We start from the raw sequence: 7,026 nt of genomic DNA on the forward strand, positions 1-7,026 counted from the left end.
TTAGAGATAGAAATATGAGAGATTAAATATCCAATGGCTTAAGGCCTTAATTGTAAGAATTATTATTTTAAAAATTCATTGTTGGTTAGTTTTATTTTTAGACTGTTGATAGCAACCCAATTAACAATAATTAAGTATAGGTCCAATTGTGACACTCCATACCTGGATCCGATAGGTGGGTCAGGCGTGGGGTATTACAAGTTAACTATAAAAGATTACTTGTCCAAGGTTAAAGGTATGTGTGACATTCTCACTGTAGTTGGTAGTATGATTTCTGAACAAGAGTAGGTAAGCATCATTTTTGTAGGACTTTTAGTAGAGTATGGTTCAATTAGAGTGGTGGCAACAGCAACTAGTGTTTCTCTTGATCTTCTTATTTAGATACTTATTAATTATGAGGCAAGGTAGTTGGAATTTTCATCTAGTGTGCCAATGCAAGCCAATATGGTCAATTAATAGAAAAGTGACAGTGAAAGTCAGTCTAAGGAATTTTACTTCAAGTGGTTATAGTAGGAGTTATAGTAAGGGGCACAAGTAGCACTTTAAAGGTGGTTTTCAACATAGTAGAAACTTTCAATGTGGTAGAGGTCGTAGGGGTTGTTTTTCTCACAATCGACTTCAATTTCAACTGTGTGGAAAAATTGGTCATAAAGTGAAAAAATGCTGTTATAGATTTGATGAAACCTTTTTTGGAATATCTAATATGGATCAGGGATTAGAAATGATTGTAAAACATCATCAGTTCATTGATCTAGGCAAGTCAACTCAGTCATCTCAGGGTTGTAGTGTGCATCAGTGTTGTGGTTAAGGTATGCAAGGTTCTAGTCCACTAACTTAGGTGTGGCAACCTCAAGACAATTGTATAGGGGGCCTCTTCCTCAAGTTCTGAATTATCTGACTTTACACAATATTCAACCGAAATATGCTCCCTAGCTTGACATTAGAGGACTTCTAACACTAAGTTCAAATGATTTTGTATGGTTTTCATAGTGTCATAGCATACAGACATGTCATCCTCAAGTGTACCAACTCGAGTGGTTAGGTATCGATCTTCATTATGCTCTTTACAATACATACCCCCATATTGATAAGAACACGAGGAATACAAAGCAAATGTTGAGTTACCACCTATTCTCCCTTATTGTAATTATCCACTCCATACGCATAACCATGAGAATAATAAGGAAACTTATAACCTTGCCTCCCATAGTTGCCATCATACCACAGTTAGATGCTAAGTTACCATTCACACCAGACACGAGTGAGTCTTCGAGCCACCTATAGTCATCATTAAACATGACTATCAATCAATTATGATCAAGAAAAAATTATGGAAACCATTAAAACAAAATAAAGAAATGTGTCTGTAACCTTAGTTTTTATTAATTATGATCCTAATCAAACATACATCAATTACATAAGTCATTCAATCAAACACAAACTCCCGGGAAATGATCCCAACAACTTCAACACAAAAACAATCAATAATCTAGCGGTGTACTGCAAGTGTGACAAGTCAAATTTTAATATTTGTAGTGTTACAATGGAACACTCGAGTATTCTAAGGATCAAACCCTAGAGAGTTCGATGCTAAGTGATTCCTAAGTAACAAGCATGCAACCAAGAAGTCTAGTTAACTACTGACTAAGGCTTATATTACGATGATTTATAATTTGGGTTAATTACACTAATTAATTACCTAACACTAAAAATGACTAAATTGTAAAACAGAAAAAATTAAGCAATTAACAGTTCAATAGAAAAAGTGGTTGGTTGACTTCCATGTTGTTGATTATTCTTTGGATTAGGGATCTAAAAAGCCTAAAATTTTATTGGTTCAATTTTACCTTTTGGTCTCTATTTTACCAAATTAGACAATTTAGTCCTATTTATCTCTCGACCTCACCAAACTAACCTAGGACAACCAAACTGGTGCCTAATAGGATCTCCTTTCGGTCTCACCTATCTATGTTTTCCCTTAGAGGCATCAATTCTAAGTTTTGAATTTTATTCAATTTAGTCTAATTTTTACAATTTAGTCCTTGTATCAAAAACTAACTAAGCAACATTTCCATTAACCAACCACTTTAGATTTAGCTTCTCAACATCATTTCCATACAAGCAACAACCCAACATGCATTCAGAACATACATTAAAATAAGCACAAAAAAAGGGTTAAAGAAAGCTTAAAGTTTTCTTGAGAGTTTCTTGAAGAAGATGAAGGTGGCAACAATGATGGTGAAAAATAACACTAAATTTCAAATTTTAATCTAAGAAAAGAAAATGGAGTTGATCTATATTAATGACTATGGATTAAACTAAAAATGCAAAGAGAGTTGGAGTACCAAAATGCAAATAAACCAAGCTGTAGTAGAAACTAACTAACTAACATTAAAACCAGAAAAAGCTTGAAACTAAACCATAGGAAAGAAAGAAGAAGCTAACTAAAAATATAAAAATATAAAAAGAAGTAAAGTTAACAACTTATTTTTTTGTTCTCAGCCTAAAGCGGCTTTAAAACATGATTACAATCACAATTTGTTGACAAGAATACCCTTAGATGTGTTTTGATTGGGTAATGTGTTGGGAAAAAGACTACCGCTGCAACTAATTTTTCCCTGTAGGAAGTGGTAATGCGACACCTAGGATTCGGTGTCACGATACCCAAAACAGTGACAAATTTAGGGGTCTTGGTTTTGCAATACCCACTCTTCGGTGTTGCGACATCACTGTAGTTGGCTTGCATTTTCTTCACTTCAACACCTTTAGGGGTATTGTGACCTTGGAGTCTTGGTGATAGGTATGGTGTCACGAAATTCATCCATCTGTATCACGTCTCCCATGACAGTAAGCTTCCATGTTGATTTTTTTGAAGTTTTGCATCCTCAAGGTGATAGGTTTAGGTGTTGTATCTTTCATGGCATCAGTGTCGTGACACCCACTTTGAATGATGTTTTCCTCGAGATTGGGTCATTATTGTCTCCCTACACACACTTAATCATATCATTAGGTTACCCATGTAACAACCTAATTTTCAGTGGTGTTGAAAATAGTAGTTCGAGGCCACCAAATCCAACGAGTAAGCTTGTAAATTTTATTATTTAGTATTTACGAGTAAAGTGTGGTTTTAGAAAGATTTTTGAATAGGAAATTTATGTTTTATAATAATTTATTAGGTCAATTAGTTTTAAGAAATGAGGTATCAAGACATCGTTTCTATAAACCGAGCCATAAATATTTTTATAAATATTTACAGAATGTCATTAAGGTAGTATTAAAGTTTCGTTACAAAATTTTTAACGTTTTGATAGTTAATTAATTAAAAAGGACTAAATTGAAAAAGGTACAAAACTTGTTAAATATAATGTTTAAGTGATTAAAGGGCTTGATAAATAAATAAGGGAGGACTTAAGGAGTAATTAAACCTAAATTAGAAGAGTGAGGCGGCATAAGTAGAGAAATAATAAAATAAAGTGAATGAATGGAAAAATGGTAATTTAGTGGAAATTAAAAATAAAACAATAGGCAATTGAAAGATTTTCTAGACATTTCTTCTCCAAAATTTAGCCAAAACAACCATAGGAGAGCTCCTTAAGCTGGTTTTTCATATTTTTGCTTCAAGTGAGTTCAATTCTTGCCTTTTTCTTGTAATTTTTATGTTTTTTGAGATTGTTACAATTAGGTCCAACTAAACTTTACCTTAGTTTTTGATTTTATTGAAAATTTTGGAAGTTTCTATTGATGAATATTAGATTTTTTTTGATGAATAACATGGATTTAGAGCCTCAATTTTTTTGTATGATGATTTTATAAAGTGATTTTGTTAAATATTGATTTTAGGATCAAATTGTGAAAAAGTTAAAATATTAGAGTTTGGTATTAAAATTTTATTTTATTAAGGGCTTTATGATAGCCTAAAATATTTGGATAAATTATTGATTAAGAAAAATTTGTTAATTTGATAGATTAACTAGTTAAGGGACTAAATTGTAAAAGTTTTAAAAGTTTAAGGTAATTATGAAAATTTGAAAATTTTGAAGGGTATTAATTGTGAAATGAATTGGAACTGAAATAAATGCTAATGAATGAGTAATTTTATATTTTAGATCAAGATCACATAGATACTCGTGAAAAAGGACATAGTGGAATAGTTTCTGAACTTCTACAATTATTGCAAATCAGTCCAGGTAAGTTTGTACGGTTATACTTTAATAATTATATTGATTTGATGAATGATTTTATGTATTTATTCTATTGTTGAAAATGAATTATTGTTGAAATTATAATTTGAATTGAATATTCAGATTAAATGGAAGCGAGATTTGAGTACATTCGTTTTGTGCCGCATGACAACATTGGAGGAAAATGGCAAATAATCCAAGTAAATCGAGGTTTAGCATTTGTTGTGAACTCTCGTGTTTTACTTTCTGTTTAGCTCTTATGAGCTTCTGCTTAACTCATATGAGTTTCCATTCAGCTCTTTCGAGATTCTGTTAAACTTTTATGAGTTTCTGTTCAGCTCTTATGAGCTTTTGTTTAACTCATATGAGCTTTTGTTCAACCCTTATGGGTTTCTGTTTAGCTCTCATGAGTTCCTATTCAGCTTTCGAACTTCTGAAAACGATGTACTCTTATCCGTAAGTCGTTCTTCGATTTGAGAAAGATTTGGTAAGGTGATTAAAATATTGAAATCGAATGAAATATTATTTATTTTGGTATTGTTTTGAAACATGAGTATTCATGGGATTAAATTGTGATTGACCGAGAGATTACATGAATGATTTTATTTATTTCATTTGTGATAGTAGGTTCAGTAAGATTTATGTTCAATCTGTCGAACTTACTAAGCTTCATTAAGCTTACTTATGTTGTTTAATGTCTTTGTAGATTTTCAAGAGGTTGGAAGATCAGATTAGCACTCAAGACACACTATCTAGCTTATTTCAGTAGTTTTTGTACGTTCAATACGATTTATATGGCATGTATAGAGTTTGTGCAGATTTGATCAAAGGCTGACTTGTGTAAATGTTATGAATTATATTTTGTTTATATAATTAACATATATATATTGGTTTGAAAATGAGACACATTTGTGATATTTAGTATAAGTGATAAATGTTTGTATGTATTTATTTGTGGTGAATTTTAGTAGGGTTGTTAGATGGATTAAATAGGTAAGTTTGGGTATTTGGGCATATGTGATGATATGTTATGTTTAGAACATGATTTTGGCTTGTTTTGATTGTTTGGTTGGGGTTTATTGATGTGTTAAAATGTTGTGTTTAGATTGATACTAATATGGGTGAGAAATGTGTCCTTGAAATGGCCTATTTTCATCCACACGAGCAGAGACACCGGCGTGTGTCTCAGCCATGTGTGACGCACGGCCAAGTGACACGGCCGTGTGTCCCCTGTAACTTGGAAATTGTACAAGTTATATACCCAAAAGTGTTCACACGGCCTATCACACAGGCGTGCAGTTTGTCCGTGTGCTCCCTGCATCTTATAAATTGTAAAGCAAAATGCTCAAATTATTCACATGGACTAACACACGAGTGTGTAGCTTGGCCGTGTGACCCCCGCACCTTATTAAATTAAGTCAGTATGCTCACACGGCCTAGCACACGAGCGTGTGGTTTGGCCCTGTGACCCAAGTTAGAAAGCACTCAATTTTGAACACAAGCTGGGACACGGTCGTGTGCCCTATTTCGAATGCCCACATGGCCTGACCACACGGGCGTGTGTCCTCTAGACCTAGAAAATTTTTTGATATTTTACAAAAAAATTTCTAAGTACTCGATTTAGTCTCGACTTGTTTCTAATGCATATTTTGGGCCCCAAGAGCTCATAGAAGGGATAATATGATTTATTATGATTAATTTCTGATAGGAATGTTTAATGATATTAAAGGTATGTATTTGGTTTATAAATTCTGGACATGTTGATAATGATGAGGTTAACAGTTAAGCACCGACTTCTGAACATGGGACGAGTAGTAATGTCTCGATTCCTCTGGCTCAGGAATAAGAACTTAAAAAATATGTTCTTTGGGTATATGAACCAGTGGTTGAACAAATTTAAGCAAGAAAGCAATCTGACTCAATAACCTCTACCCCCTACTGTACCATCTTAGTACCTCCGATTGCACCTCCACCTCCCCAGTGACTGAATCTAATAAATGTACTCCGATTGAGAAACTTAGAAAATATGGTGCGGAAGAATTTCAGGGTAGGTCAAAGGATGATCCAATTAAAGCTGAGTATTGGCTTCAAAATATAATAAGAGTGTAACACCCCTAACCCGTATCTGAATAATCTTCAGAAAAAATCTGATATCTCTTTTATAACCGCCTTTACTTGCTAACTCATTCTCAGCTCTGACCGCATTATTAATCATTCAGCCATTGAACTCTTTGGTTTCACACTTGTGAACTTAACCAATATAAATCTTGTGAATTTCATTGTATAAGACGTATAGGTGAGGAAGTGAATGTCGTAAAGCTTTAAATTTTGACTCTCATATATACACACATATAACATAACATTTATCATCAACATAATATTATGAACTTTTATTCATACCTTTATGAGTTTTGACTCATCATAATCAATATTTTTACCCAGATATTTGAGTATCGTTTTTAGCATTATCAGAATTAGCTCGGTTGGAAAACATCTCTGTCTAAAAATGAAAGAAATCACATCAGCGTCAGGAGATATCACACTATCATAGGTTATATAATGGCAAATATTTCTAAACTTCACACATACTACGTTTAGTTCGAGAACCGACTAAACCATGCTCTGATATCAATAAATGTAACACCCCTAACCCGTATCTGTCGTCGAAATAGGGTTACAGAGCATTATTGGAGCTACATTGCAAAACTATCCAAAAATTTAAAAACATTTAATTCATATCATCAATCACAGAAAAATCAATCAATAGCATACATATTGTCCCTTATACGAGCCCTCGAGGACCTAAAAACAGATTAGAAACAAATCGGGACTAAGTCAGAAGCAT

This window comes from Gossypium hirsutum, chromosome D08 (genome assembly GCF_007990345.1).
Source record: "Gossypium hirsutum isolate 1008001.06 chromosome D08, Gossypium_hirsutum_v2.1, whole genome shotgun sequence".
In the NCBI taxonomy this organism is placed as follows: domain Eukaryota; kingdom Viridiplantae; phylum Streptophyta; class Magnoliopsida; order Malvales; family Malvaceae; genus Gossypium; species Gossypium hirsutum.